The sequence below is a fragment of the Artibeus jamaicensis genome, unplaced genomic scaffold, assembly GCF_021234435.1.
Source record: "Artibeus jamaicensis isolate MK-2021 breed Jamaican fruit bat unplaced genomic scaffold, CSHL_Jam_final contig_490, whole genome shotgun sequence".
NCBI classification, from domain to species: Eukaryota; Metazoa; Chordata; class Mammalia; order Chiroptera; family Phyllostomidae; genus Artibeus; species Artibeus jamaicensis.
In genome coordinates this window covers 19898863-19918572 of record NW_026521861.1, presented here as the reverse complement: position 1 = coordinate 19918572, position 19710 = coordinate 19898863, and the positions used below count along the sequence as shown (strand labels likewise).

The 19710-nt window shown below is 57.6% G+C and overlaps 2 protein-coding genes across 3 annotated transcripts in view; one reads left to right on the top strand and one right to left on the bottom strand.

Annotated features, from left to right (window-relative positions):
- The window catches only part of DOCK1 (dedicator of cytokinesis 1), a 364555-nt gene that overhangs the window by 161566 nt on the left and 183279 nt on the right, over positions 1-19710 (bottom strand). The window lies entirely within an intron of this gene.
- Positions 1634-19710, top strand: part of INSYN2A (inhibitory synaptic factor 2A) — a 47684-nt gene continuing 29607 nt past the window's right edge. The window contains exon 1 of the mRNA XM_037159104.2: positions 1634-2164. The gene's annotated coding sequence lies outside the window, so the exon portion shown is untranslated. The remainder of the gene's footprint in view (positions 2165-19710) is intronic.

The window sequence follows — 19710 nt, the reverse complement described above, 5'->3', positions numbered from 1 at the left end:
GATCCCTCCCACCTGGCATTAAATGTCCCCAAGTCCTACACATCCCCCACATCGGTTCCCTTCCTGGCAGAACAGCAAGTTCCAGGGTTCCAGGGCTGCTCACGCATCACCTAAAATGACAAAGAATAGAAGAATCCTGTCTCTCCAGCCAACTCCCACCAGCATCACCAACCAGCCAGCCAGGGAAGTAAATAGGCTAGAAACCCGACTTGGGGGACCTGGGTTAAGAAGGGCTAATAAACAGACCGGGTGGCCGGAGCTGGAATGCAGGTCAGGACCCCCTTTTGGGGAGTCCGAGGATGGCAGACCTGCTGTCCCCCAGAATGCTGAGAGGTAATAGGAGAAAGGGGACTTCAAGATGGCTTTTTTCTGGAATATCTTCTGCAATGTCACCCCGAGCACCCACACAAAGGCAATCAGAAAGAAGAGACACCAAGGGAAGCACAGTGCTGGGCTCAGTTCAGCTCAGAAACAAGGTCGGAGCCATGGCCGGGTCCCAGTCACAGGGCTGCCACTAGGGGCAGGGACCCGGGCTGTGCCTGCGGAGCTATGTGCACCTGCAGCTGTGTGTGTCTGCGGTGAGGGACGGCAAGTCCCCACGTGGTATCCCGACTGCGTCCCAAGGCCTGTCACTGCCCTTGGATCCACTGTGACCCTGTCCTTCCTTGAGAGATATTCAGACTAAGGAACGTGGCTGCTGGCGAGTGTGTCCCCGGAGGATGAGCTGCAAACCCAAGCCTGAGAAAATGCAGGGGCCCAGGCCCAGGTTCCAGGGCCTGCCTTCCAGGAACCAGAGCGGCCCCTGGCCAGCTGCTCTGAGCTCAGAACACCTACTTATTGGTAGATTTGGAGGAAGGGGTACGGGGTGGGGGTGCAGTTCCTTGTGCATTCCAGATCTCTCCCCATTTGGGCTTAACTTTGCCCTGAGACAGATGTGGCTTGTGCCCAGCACACTGCGGGCGCTGGTGTGTGCTGGGGGGTGGGGGACAGGTCCTGGTTAGCAGGGGCGGTGGCCTGCCTGCTCTGGAGTATTCCTAAATATCAGGGGGCAGCAGACCTAGCAGGCGCTTCCCTCCCCAGGCCACTCACAACCAGCCTGTCCTCAGTCTGTACTTACTGGGGCTAACGCCAGGTGGAATCCACAAGGAAACTTGCCCTTGACCCTCATCTCCACAGCAACTCTCAGGTGAGGGGGCAGGGACGGCTGGATTTCAAAGTCCCACTGGACTGGGCAGGCTGGTGGGACAGGAGACAACCCCAGTGCAGGTTCCTCAGCATCCCCTCCCTAGAGAAAGTGCAGGATGCCCCGCTGCCCTCCAGCTGCTCCAGAGGCGGCTCCAGGGTAGACTCAACAAGTTCCAGGGCCTCACAGCGCCGCCTACAGCCCAGAGACCCAGAGGACGCACGGCGGTGGAGCCCCGCGCGCAGGCGGCAGCCGCTGGCGGCTCCTTCCACCGCCTCCTCCAGCTCGGATTGGGGCTCCAGCGTCTGCGGGCGAGCGGGCGGGGGCTCCTTCACTCCCTCCGGATCCCCCACCCCACACGCACGGTTGGCCCTGCACCGCCCCCACCCCGCCCCCGCGGCCCGGGGCTCCGCCCGCCTCGGTGCCAGCCGGGCGCACAGGCAGCGGGCGTGCGCGGCTCTCCGGTGCCCTCTCCTCCAGGCTCCGTGGAGTAGCTGGGACCTGGGGGCCGCTGCAAGGACTTCCCTCCAGCTCCCTCCCCCGCTCCGCCCCCACCTCCCGGCCCAGGCTCCCAGATCTCCCCGAAGACAATTGCAGTAAATGAGGACATCGGAGGAGCAGGAAGCCGGGTGGCTGTGGCTGGCTCCACCACGCCGCCAGCTAGCGAGCGCGCGGGCGTCCCCGGAGCCCGCGGAGCTTCTGCCTCCTCGTGCGCGTAGCTGAGCCGGGCCGGAGGGACGCGAGCTGCGGCGCGGGGGCCGGCCAGGCGGGCCTGGCCCGTGGCTGTGGAGGGGGCGGGTAAGGGGCGCGCAGCCGGCCAAGTCCCTGGAGCTGAACCTTCCCCCAAGCCAGCCCCGCGAGCCTCCCTGCGGATGCCCTGTCCGGAGTGCTCCGTGCCGCGCCAGGCTTGCCCGGGTCCACGGCGAGACATGCCCCAGCCAGGCGCTGCGCCGACCTCGACTTAACTGTAAGCAGCGGAAGGTAAGCGGAGCCCCGCACGCCGTCCTCCCGAGCCCGGTGCTCCCTGCACTTGGCCACAGGCAGAGCACCGCCCTGACGGCACCGACCCGGCGCAGGTGCTCGCACTCGCCTCCGGAGGGGCTTAGCGAGGACTCGGTGGCCCTGGGGGCCAGACGCTCTGGTGCAGTTGGAGCGGACCAGAACCGGGCGGGCGCAAGTGGGGGTGGGGGGCGAGGTTATGCAACTAGATCTGGTGTGGCTGGAAAACCGAGGGGCATCCGGCAACTTTGGTGATTGCCAGGGAGGAGCGGGGCTGCGTGACTGCGATATGGGTGCCTGACAAACGCCACAGCCTGGGGAGCGTCCGACAGCCCTAGCCAGGCAAAACTGGAGGGATCAGGGGCAGCTGTGGCCCTGAATGTTTCCAGTTTTTAAGTATTTTCTAAACTAAAGCAAACTGGCAAGTAAGGCTGATTAACTTCAGGGGGCTATAAGTCTGAGCAGAGGGGCCCTGGCAGTGGCTGCGTGGGGAGAGGCGCCAGCAGGAGGGAAGGCAGATGCCCACGTGAAATGCCTGTCTCCTTCTGTGGCGCCAGGGCTCGGTCTGGTTGGCACCTTCCCCAGGGGCTCTGGGCCGAGGTCTGCGCCCTCGGGGCTTCTGGACTGAGGCACCGGAGTCAGACAGGACAGGCGCGGGAGACCAGTCCGCGCTGCAGACCAAGCAGGCAGGCTTGCAGGCAGGCGAGGGCAGGAGGGAGGAGGGCTTGTGCCGGCCGCCAGGGCTGGGCCGGGGCAGCGCCTGGAGCCCAAAGTCAAGAGCCAGAGTGCATCTTGCTGGTTCATGCTTGGTGTCAACATTTCTCAGATAAAGAGCCTATCCCTGTGACCTCAGCATTCTACGACCCAAAAATATGCCACAGGGAGCTGGAGCCTGGCTCAGGGGTGCCAGCAGGCGGGGAGGAGGGGCGCTTCTGGAGTAAACAGGGGAGAAAACGGGTGCCTTTGGCTCATCTACGGAGCGGGACTCAGGCCCGGCCCCTCTCCTGCTCCAGGTCTGGGCCTGGGGGCTGGGAACCAGGTCAGGCCCCTGAGCCAGCAGCAGCCTTGGAGCCGTTTGATTTGACCTTGTGTGCTTACGCGCTCAAATCCTGCGGAAGCCTCCCGAGGTGAACTGGCCGGAGTGGGCAGGAACTTGAGGCTAGCCCTGCCTTGGCCAGGGACCCGGGCCATCACTGCGCAAGTCTCCAGACAGAGGGTGAGGCCAGAGCGCACGCGGGCAGCTTTTCCCGGGGACACGGGTTTGCTGGGGGGTTACCTTTCCATGTGCCAGTAGGAAATGTCAAGGTTACAGGACTGGGAACCTGACTGAAAACCAGCACCCCGATTGCCCGCCGGGGCCTTCCCCAGTGAGCAGCACATACATGCTCCAACCTTCATCAGTCTATGCTACAGACGGAGCCAAAAGTCACCATCCACTTTGCAGAGGCAGGAAGAGCAGGTGTTTACCCGTCGTGCTGTTTGTTACATCCATGTCCTGTTGCTTGTTACTTCTCAGAGAAAAGTTCCTATTTATCTTTGCCATTTTTTGGGGGGCAAGAAAGATGAGCAAAGGCGCACAAGCAGCTCCAAGGAGAAATGGACTTCCTGCCACCTGCGTGCCTCCCCAGATATTAATAATTTCCTCTGCATGTTTACTACCCACATTAGATGGCACTGCTCCTCACGAGGGTTTTATGAGAGGCGCGTTTGGAGGGGAAAAAAAAAAAACGTCTAGCATAGCGACCACTAATTGCATGGTTTGGCATAAATTATGTTAGCTATGGAGAGTTGGAGCCCATCTCCACTTCACAAAATTCCTCATTTCCTTACAGATGGAAGGGGTCCGTTCAATGTCTGTGGCTACATGAAAGACCTCTAATCACAGACAGGTCGCCCTTGGAAAGCAAGGTATGCCTTTAAACTTGCTAGGGTTGCCACGGCTCCGTTTTCATTATTGTGACTAAGACGTTGGGCTTTGACTTAAACCAGGCCCATTATCCTATTGAGAAGCACCAAGCCCGGGTGAGAGAAAGGCAAAAGCCAGAGAGCTCCCTGTTTGCACAAAGAGCTTTTCAAAAGCCCTCTGGAAGGCCGGACGCTCTCTTAATCTATTGATGCCGGGGCTCCGCTCCTCTCCCACAGTCGCTTCCCCCAGGGCAGGAGAGGGGATTGTTGCTTTTTGTTTCTCCCTCTGTTAAGGAAAAGGAAATTAAGTAAATAAGTAAGCGAATGAAAGCCTCCTGCATGAAAGGCATCTGTCTACCAGGAAGACTCCCACTCGTGGAAATAAGCAGTCAGAAAATAAAACCGATTTTCCAAACTCGCAGTGGAGCACAGCGGAGCTGCTGGACAGATGTGCCCACTTAGCCAGACATTCCTGTTCTCCTGCCTGCGCTCGGCCAGGGCTGACGCATTCACAGAAACACCTACCTCTGTGCCTTCTGTTGTGGGAGGCTGAGGCCAGGCTGCACCTGGGGGGGACGGCGATGGAGAAGTCGCAGCCACGGGCCACGGCGGCACCCCCGTGAGCCGGGGCTGAGGCAGCGTCCCCCAGCCTGCGTGACTCTAAAGCCCTGGGCACGCCAGAGACCTCGGCAGGTGCACGAGCAGGCCGACACTCGAGCCAGCAGTGGCCACCCCCGAACGATGCAAGGCTGAGGGCGGCCGCAGTGGCCTGGAAGTGCGAGGTCCTTCGGACCCCCCCGGGCACGGCCACTTCAGACTCCTCTGTCGTGCACGTGACACCCTGTCCCCACCCCAGTTCCACGGGGCCCTTCATCCCTCAGCCCGGGATCCACTCACATCGTTCATGCAACAGATCCTTGTTCGTCTCCTCACAGATTTGATTTTAATATTTCATAGCATTATTGAATGACTTCAATATTTTAAGGCAGAATTTAGGATGACTGAGATATGACATGGCAACATTTTTATTGCCATGAAATTCGCAGGCAAACATTTGGATGAGCCTTTTGATCTAATACTTGAGCTTACCTAGACCACAAACGTGGTAAAACACTGTAACTTTTCATCAGTTTATGTACAAAGTATGTTTCACGTACAGATTAAGTAGAGAACAGACACCTGGTGCCGCGTCATGGGGACCCAGACTCCTAAACATGAGCCGTTTAGATGCCATGTCACGTTATGGAGGAAGGCACACCAGGTATGGGCTTAAACCACTGGACCTGGCGTGACGACGCATCTGTTTCAGAAGCGGGGGTGCTAGGATGTCTCTAAGCAACCAAGACTCTTAACTCTCGGAGAAAGAGGAACTGTGACTTCAGAGACAGTTCCTGGTTCCAAATCCGCTCCTGGTCAGTCTTTCAGAGCCCTCGGGCTATGAGCCACCAGTACTGTCAGGCCACAGTCGAGTCCCATGCGCCGTGGATGCCATCCGCACCCTGAAGGGCGAGTGGAGGGACGAGGAGGTGTGCACAGATGCTATGGAGTGATACTCCGTGGGTCGGTCTAGGTCCAAACAAAACACTCTAACCCGAGAGCTCCGAGTCCCTCTGCTAATGGTGTGTTCCCGGCTCGAACTGGGGCAGGGAGGAAGTGAACCGGAATGCAGAAAAGGGACAAGAACGCGTTAGGGACAAGAACAAAACCACGTTTCTAAATTGTTCACCTTTTGACTAATACAATCTTTCAAAAGGATCCGGAAGGAACCGTCCCCAGAGCCATCAGTTGGGAGGGTCGCTTCTACGGAGCACTGAGCTGAAGATGCAAAGTGTCCTGTGAGCCTGTGTCGTTAAGAAGTTTGTCAGGGGACCACACTTTCACACTGTGGGGCCACCACGTGACACAACTCAAGCCACAATAGGGGAGAAGAAACTAAAAAAAAAAAAAACCAAAAACCCAACTTAGCAGGCAAAATGCTGGCCAAACTTTATATTGCAGTTATTATGGAAAATTCCAATTCAGTCCCCAATAATCTAGCCTTGGGCATAAAGTGAATTGCAGTAGATGATGGCATTCGAGGGACACGGGAAGGAGATGATGGGAGGCCGAAAATACTGCCGGCAGCCTCAAAAATAACAGTTGCTCTCTGGCCTCCATCTTCCGGAAGGGGGGGGGCTGAGGCTCGGGGGCCTCGCTCCAGCCGCTCAGCTGAGGAACCGCTGCAGGGTACCCCGTGCGTGCTGCTTCGTGACACCTGCTTGGTTTCACATTAGAGCCTCAGTGGTGGCAGTGACAAGCACAGGGGACTTAGGTACAGGACTCTGTCTATAGAGGACCTGGCCTGTGCGGACGTGTGGCAGGAACGCCAGTTCGAGGGGTGGGTCCTCGGGAAGCTCCAGTCCAGGATGGGGAGGGGGCAGAGGGCTCCTCTGGAGGCTCCCAGAGGGAGTGGTGCCCGGCCGAGACCCGGAGGAGAGGGGACACCCCCGCCCAGCACGCACGCGCGTCCTGGGGCTCTGCCCAGTGGTCAGGTGCTCAGATCGGGGGACTTGTGGGGAAGAATGGGAGGAGACAGCGGGGAGGGCTCAGGCTGGAGGTGGGAGAGTGAATGGAAAAGCAGCATGAAGCCAGTTGAAGGAGGAAACCAGCAGGATGGGGGGGGGCAGGGGACCACAGGAGGTTCCGACAATAGGACTTTTCCAGGAAACAACGTCTGGGTGGAGATAAACCAGAGAAGGAACACTGGAGCCCAGTACATAGGGAGTGACCGGGGAGGACTCACGGCCCTGGGACGGACATAAGGGGGCTGCTGTGACAGAGACACCACAGTGGCAGACCCTGGTACTGTGGTGACAGGCAGAGGAATGAAAAGGGGGTGCCCGGGCACTCGAGGTGGTGGTGGGCGGCATCAATGACAACAGAGAGGCTGGGGAGACGGCGGGTTTCTGGGGACAGATGTGCGCCGTTAGTAATCTGAGCTGGAGTCTAGAAACGGTATTATTCCCAGTTCAAAGCTAGAGCATTTCATCATCTCTGACCTCTCAGGCCTTCCACAAGGGATGCTTTCAAAGAGGAGAGAGGCGGACCAAGGGTTCACAATGCTGAGAAATGATAAAGGACTAGGAACAGCACTATCTAGTAACAGGTTCACGGACAAATACTGAAGGGGGCCGTTCACAGTAAACCTGGCCCGTGGTTTTGCAGGGAATCCAGATTGGACTGTAGCTTTCCTCTTCCAAATTTCGCAGTGCCAGTATATCAAAGATGTGGGACTTCCTGCTACCAAACTCAGCCCTAGAGTGTCCTTTGGGGAATTCACATGGGGAGAAGCTGAACTTGCAAAGAAAGAATGTGTTGGAGTTCACTGAGGTAGTACTAGTGTCAAAGAAAGTATCAGCGAGAAGAAATGAGGAACGCAGCCTGCCTCTGAGATAAATTAAATGCTCTCATGTACTTACATGCCCCCAGTGCTGACTGACAGCCTCAATGAAAGCAGCGTGAGCTAGGGTTTGACCGAAATCCTGGGGTGCCCCCGGGGTCAGCTCCGGAAGCAGCAGGGCCTGCTTCTCAACCCCAACCTCACCTCTCGTTGACATCACGACTCCTGCCCATCGATCAATGGGCCGGGCCTGGCCATCTGTCACTTTGTTTTAATCGATACCAGAGTGTTACATAAAGGCTTGCTTTCCCCTTTTTTCTTCTTTCTTCCTTGTTGAAATCGCGTGGCACAAAAGTTTCCTGTTTGTTGTGCCGTTGAGACAAATAGCTCATGGGTGTGGCCAGGAACCATCCCCAAGAGAAGTTCAGACCTCATGTGAGCACAGAGAATTTAAAGTCAAAGTGATGCTGAAAAAGATAAGTTTCTCGCTTCCACGCTGCGGTTCTCACTGGACTTCTCGAGGACCTTTCTCAGCCGAGTGCCGCGTGTTTGTGCTCATGGCAGGGGTCAGCAGGAAGTTGTTCCTGCTTTTGCTTCATTTGCCTTGTTCTTCTCCGCACACTCAGCGCCCTCGGTAGTACTGACCCTCCTCTGAGGACCTCTCCCCTTTATCAGCTGTGCCTCCCGGATGTGCTAGTGTGGCAGGCGTCCCCCGGCTGGGCTGAAAGAGGGGACTGCAGCTCTCTGACCCCATCTCAGGTTCTCACTGGACTGGGGGGCAGTGGGGGCAGCTCATGGGGGCCCTTTCCTGCTGTGGGCATGGCCGTGGTGGAGAATGGGCCGTAATCCAGGGCTCCGGGCTCTCCGGACGCTCCTACTGGCCGTTTAAACTCCCCACTGAAGCATCGGTTCCGACCCCAGATCTGAAGAGTAGGTGACAACGACCACTGCGTGTCCGGCAATGAAACAAAAGACGACGCTTTCCTGGGTCGTTCACGGTGGAGACCTTCCAGGCGGCTCTCCGGCGTGTTTCTCTCAAGGAATGTATCCAGCGTCATCTGTGTTATACACGTCATGCTCCCAGCTGTGGTGCCCTTGTCCTCGTCACTTCATCGCCAGCACCAGCACCAGCACCAGCACCAGGACCACATCCTGAGGGCTGCGTGGGCACCGCCTGCAGCGGTGGGAGGGCCGTGTCCGGGCGGCACTGGCTGGGGCTGTGCTCCGGGTGCTGCCCGTCACCACGGGCACCGACTTGCGGGGCAGAGCCTCAGTTTCCCCAAGTTTATGACATTGGGAATGTGCCCTTCCAAAGGTGTGTGGAGGACACAGAGAAGGCACGCATGGTGGGGAACGGTACCGGGCTTATGGGCTGCTAGCTCAGAGCGTCACCTCCCCTGTCCCAGCTGACAGACGTGCTCTGGGCAGCTTCGTGGGAGGGCCAGGACTGAGAACCGGGTAGTCGGTGTCTAAAGTCCAGCGCTTCAGAATCACAGGAGGCCACAGGGCCAGGAATCGCCGTGTCAGGGACAGACTGCGAAGGTGAGGGTGCTAAACACAAGACCGTGAGGACGGACCCCTGGGCAACGTACAAAGTCCTACGTGTGCATCACCCACCAAAAAAGACCGGCACCAAGAGTGACCTCAGCCTGGACCCGAGTTGTGGGGCGCTGCCTCCCGCCGCAGGGTCCTGGGAAGGGACGGACTGGGTGCTCCGTCCCGTCCACCAGAAACTCCGAAGAACAAAGGTGTGTCCTCTCGGTCCTGCCATGGACCTGCCAGGGGTGGCCTACTTGGAATTTGTCACTCGATAATCAGTGCACAGGAGCTGTAGTGTAAACCTGACCATGACTGCTGACTCGTGACCCCCCACCCCCGAAGGTGAGCCCGCCTTCAGGGCTGACACACAGGTGAGACCCGCGAGGCCTCGGACAGGGCGCCCTGCCACAGCCGCTGCGCTCCTTTGCAGATCTCCCCAAACCTGGCTGGGTCCCAGGTTCGTTTTAGGAAAAGAGGGAAGGGGCCGGCCGACCTCACTCCCCTGGAAGAGACGTCCCTCGTTCGTCCTGTCACTCAGTGAACACTCAAGGGCCCCTCTTCTCGCCACGCATTGCTCTGAGCCTTGGGGACCAGGCGGGAAACCGCAAGAGGGTTGGGGGTGGGGAAGAGCAGTGAAGTGGATTGCGTGGGCTGTGGCTCTTGGGCACAGGTGAATGCCTAAAATAGCCCCCGCCGCCCCGCGCCTGTCCCCAGAAATGGGCACTGGGCTGGGGACCCGTGGGTTTTTCTAGAGAGCCAGGCCCAGGCAGGGAAAATGCATGTTATCTTCCTCCCCATGGCGTTACAACCTCCCTCTGGGTTAGAGTCTTCTCTGTGTCCAAACTGCTTTCTTAAGAAACAAAGAAACAAACAAACACAGGACTTGTCAAAGGCCCACTTCCTCAGCACCTGTGCTCTCTGCCAAAGCTCCCAGAAGGCCGAAGTGCAAAGAGGTCGTTTGAGGTTCTCAAAGGCATGCATGTGCCTTGGGAAACGTATCTGCAGGGTTATGGCGTTAACGCAGAGCCACCCCATCGCGGCCCAGCTCGCCCACTGCGGCGCTAACGTCTCCCCCCTTCCCCCCCCAGCCTGCACAGCCTCATCCTGCGGCTCTCCTTCCCTTTCCCACAGCGGAAGGGCGAGGCTGTCCATTCCAAGGAGCTGCTGGGCAGGTGAGAAGGCAGAGCCCAGAAACAAACCTGCGCTTCACAGAACAGCCACCCGTGGGGGCCTGACCACGCCCGGACTGCTGTTTTGTCCCTGGAGGAGCTGTCCAGTTCCATTCTGGGCGGGAGGGGATGGGGTGTTGTAACTGCCCCCCTTAGGAGTGGCAGGAAACCTGGCGGGGCGGCCCATCCATCAGCAGGACAGGTGTCTCTGCCCCCGTCCAGCGAGTGGGATGGGACTGACCTGGACCGCCTGTCCCGAGCTGCAGTCCTGTGTCTGTCTGTCTGGTTCTCACCCTCCTGCTGTCTCTCTTTCCAGCTCATTTCCCTTCCTTCCTCTCCATGCTCATCTTCACAGACACAGAGTGCAGAATTATATTTCTAATCACTGATTTTATTTACTGAATAAAATTCTACATTCTGTGTCCTCAACAGAAGTCATCTGTTTCATTCAAAACCTTGGTGCCAACACGCACTCCGCTCCCCAGTCCCCCGACTCAGAGGTGCGCTCGGGGGCTCGGCTGATCTTCCCCTGAAGGTCTGTGGTGCCCCCGCTCTACAGTGTCACCCTGAGTCCCGTAACGAGGCTGGGGCCAGCCAAGATTCCACACTCCGAAATGCTCGTGTTGTCCTAAGCTGCCGAGATTTGCGAATTCAATTCCTCATCTAGTCTGCCACAACTGCGTGCCTCCCCCAGGAGGAACACTGGGCATGGCAGCGGAGCTCCGGGCGCGTGCTCCCTGGCAGGTCTCGTTCACTGCAACAAATACGTGGTCAGGGCCCGATGTATTCACGACGAGACGTAAACCGTACATAACTTCTGTACCATCTACTCACTTTCGTGAGTGTGTGGGCCATCTCTCTGTCCTCCATCAGCACTCAAAAAAAAAAAAATTAAAGCAATACTGCATGACAGCCAAGCTCAAGATCGCCGATCCACAGTCAGGAGAGCGATCTCCGGACGTGGCTGTACTCAGACGAACGGAGCTCATCCTCAGCCCGCCCGGGGGTCAGCACAGCCACGTCCCACCGGACGAGAGGTCCAGGCTCTCCAGAGAGAATCCGTGGAAGCCAATGCTATCATCCAGCCCTCCCGAGCCTTCAGGAAGGGTCACGGGCAAGGCCCCAGCTGGGAGGACGCTGTGCTGCTCATCAGTGTCTTCTTCAAGGAGTTGGCGAGGATGGGCGGTTGACCGAGTTCAGGAGACAGGAGGTGCCGGGGAGGGGACTGCTCTGCAGACACTCACATCTGTGTTAGAAGTGACACGCGAAAGAAAAGGGACTCGTGCCTCAGGCCTATTCAGTGTGTCTCCCCGGTGAGGGCTGCCCTGGCCACCCTGGGGACATTCCGGCACATTCTTCTTCCTTTAACATGACAATCTGAGCACCGTGGGCGGGTGTGATCCACACATCGTGTCTTTTCATGCCTTGTATTCCTGTGTGTCCGGCTCCTGGCGCAGTGCCTGGGTCACCCAGACACATAGGTCAGGGGCCTGTGACAGCAGCCACAAGGACGAGGGTGGCCAGGGGAGGCAGGAGTAGGCCTGAACCCTCACAAAGAAACTGCTTATGGCAGAGGAGGACAGGGGCACAGTCCTGGAGCGTAACCCACTAGAGGGGAAGGCGCAAAGCTGGCAGTGACCGTGGTGCGTCCTCGAGACAGTGTGGGAGCCGCGTGACTTCAGCAGACGGGTTCTGAGCAGCCCTCGGGGAGCTGGAGTGATGTGTCGCGTGGGAAAGATTCTAGCAAACCTTCACTAAAAAACACCTGCCTGGGGAAGCGCTACCAAACTGGGACCCTCGTAGGTGCTGGCAGAGAGGGCAGGTACGGCACCGGATGCTGGAGCAGCGGGACCTGCCGGCGGGGGTAGGGAGCCCGGGACAAGGGCTCGAGAACACCGAGGTCACGGTGGGAATGGAAGGGAAGAGATCCGTCGCCTGGTGAAGCAACAGGAAGATAAAGCAAACCCCTGGGACTTGGCGGGGACTGGGTAGAGGGGATGAAATGGGGAACGAGGCTGGTAAGGCAGTGCCGCACCTGCCGGGTGTCCTCGGAACGACGGGGGTGAGGGACCACACTGTCCCGACCTGGGGCACAGTCCCTCCGGGCCCCTGTGAGCCACTTTGGTCCTGCACTTCACACTGGGCACATCCGCTGCAGGCTCGGCCCATATGAGCAGAGCAGTTACATTTCTGGGGGGGTCAGGGGCCCCCCAGGGCCTCGGGCCATTGCTCTGTGCCAGACCGCCCCCCAGGAAGGACCACCGAGTCCTCCAGGCCACCAGAGACGCTGCTGAGCTTCCTATGTACAAGGACGGGTGTGGGGGTGGGGGAGACATCAAGTCCTTTTCTGATAGAGTTACTTTCGTCATGCACGGACGAGACAGAGGGTCACGGCGGCTGTTGGTGAAGGCAAGAATGGGGGAACTGACCCGACTGACCTGGTGGGAAGGGAGGTAACACCAGGTTTGAGAAGAAGTAGGATTTATTTAAGGAACAAAACAGCTATCTGGGCGTCATGGTTTGAAGGGTGCGACGTACAGACACCTTCGATGTGATTTCTTTTCCTCCCCGCACCCCACAAGGGTGGTTTAGGCCCTGATGGCCGAGACTCGCCCTAAGTGCACCAGCAACGAGGAACTATCGGTTGCTCCCAGGAACATTCTGCCAGGTCCCTTGTCCAGGGGGACACACTTTCTCTGCCTAGTTGGGGTCCCGTCTGGACTAGGAACAGCCCTCTTGGCGGGGCAAACTCTGCAGCTCCCCATCAGATGCACTGGGCGGAAAGAAGGGGCTCGCCTACTTCCTGTGGCGGGTCTTCATTCATGCCCCTTATTCCATGCAGATTAAACCGTCCCTGCCTCATTCTTAGCCCGAGAACCAGACCTGAGTCCGGACACATGCAGCTAAGGCGGCCCATCTGCACGGACCACGGCTGGCACGGCGGCGGGAGAACCACACACACAAACTCTGCCTCTGGCCTTTTGTTGGGACTGTGCACCGGGGGTCCCAGGGGAGGACTTGCTCTGTGCCTGGCTGTTGTCCACTTACAATTAGGAAGCTGGCGGGAGAGACACCCACTTTCCTGGCTTGCTACCTCCACGGGGAACCCGAGGCCTTGTAAAGCCCACTCCATGGCTAGGCCGAGGAACGCAGCGGGTTGTGGGGGCGCCACCATGGAAAATGCAAGCGGGTCTCTTGTGATGGCAACAGATGGGTGTGCACATGGCCTGGTCCGAAGGACAGATTGTGCCTTGAATGCTGAGTGACTTCAACTGTAGCAAACGGGTCACTCCTGGTGGGAGTCCTGCCCCGGGTGTCCTGATGTGGGGTCCTGAGATTCAACTGGGAGAAGCTGCAGGGGAAAGTCTCTTCTGATGTAGTGATTTCTTGGAAAAATCAATGTTCTAATTTTAGCTTCAGATACACCATGAGTCAAAACATACCATTTAGTAAAAAACACATATGGATTTGTCATAGTTCATTAAAAAGGCAAAACGCGCCCAGAACCCACTGCGGTAGGTACGTGTGTGCGCGGGAGTGAGCCTTCCATAGAGTCAAAGAAAGTGAGGCCACCTCTCCTGCAGTCCCCCAACTGCCAGTGCTGTGGGCCCCGAACCACCAGGTGATTGTGGCTAAATGACCCGGAACCACCCAGGAAACGGAGCACCTGGGGCATTGGCCACAATCACCTAATGCGCCTGCGAGCCGTGCGCACAGCTGCGTGTCCCACACGTTCTGTGACTGCCGTGCCCCGGGGGATGGGAGGGGAACTGCCGGTCTCGTGTACGACTGTGGTGGGTTGTAGGAACCAGTCTTTTCGGAGGCTCTTCGTTAGCAAAGCCAAATGCTGCAAATAAAACTGTTCACACTGAGGTAACGTCCCATTTGGAGGCAGCATGTTTTTCCAGTTGATTTTCTCCAATTTCATAAAATGTTGCTAATTCATTCCTACTAATTTAAACCCCACTTGCACAGAAAAACGAGCAAGGGTTAACATCATTAGAAGCTGAGACTCAGAGATCCAAACACGCAGTGAAACACACAGGAAGGGCCAGTCTTTTCCGGACCTTGCCCACCCTCGAGGCCACACCCCACGCAGCTTCCTCGGCTCCCACTCGGGAGACGCGGGTCAGCGGGCAGCCAGGGGGCAACAGTGCTTTACGACGTCCTGGGGCTGGAGGGACTTACTACAGGTTTTCTGTTGGCTGATTTGGGTGTTCTGGAATCACAGATGTGAACGAACCGGGGCCCGACCCAGGACAGTGTTCCTGCTGCCTCAGAACCTGCCCCGCCACGCTGAGAGCAGTCTCCCTGCAGGACCCCACGGGCCTGGAGGACAGACGGGGCCCTCGGTGGGCCTCCTTGCAGGAGCTGCAGCGCCCAGCCAGGCAGCGCTGTCCCTAAACACTCAGCCACCCATCTCAGTCCCCTTAATTAGCGACCCCTGAAGAAGAGAACGAACCTCTGGAAAAATGTCATTTCAGTGTATTAAAGAGAATGAAACAGGATCATGATCTAACTAAGACACTGTCCAAAATCTATAAGCAGTTAGCTGTGCCCCGAGGAAAGGAGGGCCTGTTTGGGAGGGATCCTTCCCCCGTGAGGCAGGCCTTGCAGTTAACCGTTGCACCCCAGGAGGGGGATCGCCTCCCAGGGAGCTCCTGCCTCGCCTCCCCCGCCCTCCGTCTCCATCTGGGAAGCCGCGTGTTAAAGACCAGCGTGTTCATTTCACTCCCCCCACCCCGCCCCCGCCCGAACATTCAGGCATTCCCTCGGCATATGGAGAAAATGCTGACCCAGTTACTCTTGAGCTCCAGCCAGCATCTTCGACTCCAAGGTGTCTCCACAGCAGGAAGGCCGCTGGAAAAACCAGCCCCGTCAGAGGGTCCCTTTGTAGACTCATCCGATGGCTGGCCCAGCTTCTCTCCACGCAGGGATGGGACTTGGGGCGGTGTGGCGAGGCGGTGCCACTCGCCAGCCCCCACCGCCGGGCGCCTGCAGTCTGCCCCGTGGACCCCAGCCCCGGGCTGTGCTGGCCCCTCTCTGTCCACCCGTGCCAGAATAGGAACGACAGAGCCGACCCACGGAGTTCCCTCGTCCGCTGAGACACCCACGGCATTTCCTTCAGACCACCCACACAGGCGACAGGTCGAGTCCATCCAGTTTCTAATGAAGACACACAGACGTCTCATCCCAACAGCGGATGTATGTCTTCCACTGAACGCTCACTGGCTCGCCCAGCCCATGCACACCCACCTGTATACGTGTGCATAAGCACAGATGAACACACTTGTATACACGGGCACACACACACACACACACACACACACACACACAGTCAATCAATACTCTGAAATTCATTTCTTTCTAATGCATTCCAACATAATCAAGGCTTCCTTGAAATAATAAAGGATGACCTTGGGGGACCATTTCTACCCAAATCCAGTGATTTCGGGGTTTTCTTATTCTGATGCACGTGTTCCCGTTCCCTGGAGGCCTGGCCCTGCCATTCTGCCTCGGGTGTGGACAGACTCTGCCCGTGGCTTTGTGGCTGGCAGACAACGCAGCACCCCTGCGAGTCCCCCTTCCGGGAACCGGAGCGGCCACCTGAGCCGGTTAGGACCCTGTCCGCTCACTGTCTTCCGGTGGAATGCGGCAGACTGCTCTCTCTCACTTAACGCTGTTTTTGTCAGTGGTTTTCCTGTGACGCTAAACACTCCCCACGACTACCACTCGATTGTCATACCAGTGGACGCACAGCTCACGAGCCACCGACCCACTGTCGGGCGTGCGGCCGCCTCTCCAGACCACCGGGCACAGCTGGGACAGACACGTTCGTTGTGCGCGCTGTCAGTTTAAAGGGGCAGGCGGAGAGGACTCTCCATCACGAGTCTGCAAGTGCAGGATTTATACATTTACAACTCCCATCTGATCGTGCAACTTAATTCCAGGGAGACTAAGACATCTGCGTTCCAAGCAGCTCCTCGCCACCCCGCGCTCCCTGGGGCAGAAAGGCACAGCCACGGCAGGCCACTCCCAACTCGGAAAAACCCAGTCCAGTGGGCTCTAAAACACAACTTTTGTAAGAAACATAAGCTTCCCAGGCTCCTGCTGCTTTAAAGCCATGAGATTAGCTTCGGGAACCAGAGCCCACACTCTGTGGGGCAGCCCCGCCAAGGCACGCTGTGGCGGGTGATGCCACGCCGGCTTCACGGGCGGTCTGAGGAGGCCACACCAAGCCTGTGCTCCCAGCCCGGCGTGTGGCTGGGGCCCACCCGGAGGGTGTCCCTCTGCACAGCCTGCGCCCTACACAGTACAGGGTGGCCTGGGGCCAGGGGACCGGCCAGCTGTTGGATGCTTTTGGAAGTTCATCGTGGTTCGTGGCAGGTTATGTTTCCCAGGACAGGGATGGTGGTTTCACGCGTGGGATTCAAAGGGACACGGGAAGCAGGTGGAGAGAAACCTCCTGCATCACGGGCTCTCTTTCGGCAGCTTGAGAAGAACAAGATGCCCCCGGGAGGCGGCCGTGAGAGGGAGGAGAAGGCGAAAAGGGGTGAGGAGGAGGGTGCTGGCTTCGGGTCTGGACACGGAGCACGTGGCCTGAACGATGGCCTCACCTGGAACGGGTGGACACTCGTGTGTAGGAATGCGTGTGCCAGAAGGTCCCATGGGTCTTGTGCACTCTCACCTACAGATTGCCCTGTTTTCTTTCATGACGAAGTCACTACTTTCTTATTGGGGAGCAGGTGTCTGCCTTAACGTGACAGGAAGTCCTAATAATGTCCAGGAAAAGCCTTAGAAGATGCCATCCGGCCATCCAAAGGAACTCAGCCTTATCTGGGGTCTCAGTAAGTCCACTGCAGAAACTCCTTGGCGTCTTCCCTACCCATCCAGGGAGGACAAACTCGGTCACTGTCACTGAATGAAAAGCTCCAGCCACCACCACCTGAACTTTTAGGAATTCCTCTTTACCACCGCTGCTTTTACTTACAAGGAAACGATTTTTATATAATTGGCAACTCCCTGTAAAACACAGAGGTGCTTAGGATATTTTTTTATTATTCTTTTGCCACTGGCAATTAATTTTTTAAATTTATTTTACTAGTTCGATGGTTGAGTCCAACACTCAGAATGTCTTTCAAACCAGCACACTGATATAAGAAAATTATTTCGGCGCAGTTCCTGGCAAAGCGTGATGATGAATAGCATCGTAGAACAAACTTATTCAGACACACATTTTTCAACAGCGGCAGGGAAAAGGCTGAAAAATTACCGGTAAATTGCTTTTTGTAACGATGCCCTCGCCTCCCAATTCCCCCTCACGTGAGGGTCCTCGGCGGCAAGGGGGCACGTGTGCAGACACACCTGGGTGACGGAGGCCGTGGTGGGGGAGCCAGGGCTCGCGACCTAGTCCTCCCCGAGCGGGGCCAGGGCACCGTCTGTGCTATTTCCTGGCGTTTCTCTGAACAACTGCTCAGTATTTTGGCGTTTCAGAGTGCAAGGGTCCCAAGTACCCTCAGCGTCCAGTGATGCATCGAAGACCAAAGAAGTCTTATCTGCTGGCTTCTGCTGACGGCCCCCGTGCCGTGGCTGTTTGGGAGTCACTGTTTTGTCAGCTGACACACAGCGGCTTTGGGGTGAGGGGTGAGCAAGTGCCCGCTGCTGGCTCGGCCCAGAGTGGGGGCTTTTCCAGACAAGGGTTCAGAACAGGCCCCTTCAGGACCCCTCTGCCCCCTGGGAGGTGGGCACCTGCCGTCTGTTCCTGGTCCTTCACTTTGCTTTTTCCCGAGCCTCCCCATTCGGGTTGCACACGGGCCACCCGAGGGGAAAATGTCTAATGTGGAGGTTCTTGGTGGCAGGTGGCTATGCCCCAGGGTCACATGGCAACATCTGGAGGCCCTTCCAGCTGTCATACTGGGGATGGGGGCTCCTCGGACCTCGTAAGCAGAAGCCAGAACACTGGTACATGTCCCCCACCACCCAGGAGAGCCCCCACCACAGAGCTACACCCAGCCTGAAGTGCCAGGTGTGCCCAGGCCGAGAAGCCCCGGTTTAATCTAAGCCAGACTCTGCACAGACGACTGTGATGTCCCCTAAGGGGAGGGCCAGCTCATTGCACGCAGCGATGCCGTACTTGGGCTTTCTCTGTACCTTCTGCTTGGGAGCGCTGGTGAGGTTCTGCCACATGCTGGCCTGAGGGGCTGAGGTCAATGCAATGGCACCCTGGCCTGCAGGGGGACTGCCCAACAGTGCACTCTTGGACCTGGGCTCTGGGCCCCCCCTCGCTTCCCTGGGCCACACCACCATTCCTGTTGGCCGGCAGTCCTGTCACAGAAGGAACTAAGCATGCATCCCACCTCTCTGTGTGACAAACACCTGCCTGTATGTCTTCCTTACTGTGTGGTGTCAACAAGTGACACAACCTCTCTGAACCTGCTTCCTCCTGGGCACGGGTCACGTGGCACTGAAGGTGTTAGGGACAGCTTTCATGGATGGACCCAAGCACCTGGTGGTTCATACACCCACCTGGAGTGGCAGCCACAGGTGTTCCCATTCCCGTGGCACTTCCAAGAAGTGCCGTGAGACATCTGTGGGCTGGGTCCTCCGGATGCTGCAGGGCAGGGCAGGCAGTTGGCAGCCGGGCAGGCTCCACCCCCCCAGCCTGGCTTGGCTCCCTCTCGGTGGGTGGCTCGGGTCAGTGACAGTGCCCAGAGGCGCACGGAGTTCTGATGCTGGGAACCCACACTCCCCAGACTCCTCCCCTCTGTTTTCTTTTGTGACACGTAGGGCGGAAGAGTGCATGCTAACTCAACAACTATACACTTCTGTTTCTCGCTGTGCTCAACCCCCCAAGAAAATTCTTCCACGGGCCACACACAGCTGGGAGTTTGCCCAACAGAGTGACAGCATTTACCCCGCCACTGTCCCCAAGAGGAGCCCTGGGCCACCTGCTTCTTTCTAGTCGCACTTAATAATTCCGCCCAAGATGAATCTGCCTGATGAACAAACATAAAGCCCCGTGATTTTATTTTCTTCCAGGATTCAGATTCTGAAACCACCACCACTGTCTCCATTCCCAGAGGTGGTGATCAAAACACAACACTTGATTCCAGAGTGAATAGTTTTTTAAAGAAGTACTTTTGAAGCAGCACTCTTAGTGGAATCGGCGGAAGGGGCGCTGACTCTGCCTCTGCAGATGCAGGGAAACCCGTGTCCTTCTCGTGGTCGGCGTCTGCCTACCGGGTGCACGCCGTTCCTCAACAAGGTGTCCTCCATGGCTTCCCCGTGCAGTGGCCTGGCCCGCTGTCCCGCGGCGTCCGGAGCAGCTCACCTAGCCCAGGTCATTTTGGTTCCCCGACGTAGGGTGCTCTGCGCTCAGCTGACCAGGGGCTGGACTCTCCCAGAACTCTTTAAGAGGAAACAGCAATTCTCTCGCATTCCAATTACAGATTAATCACGTCATCCTCAAAAAATAGTAAAAACCCAAACCAAATAAATCGCTCTCGGAAAACCATCTGCCCGGGAAGCGGAGACGT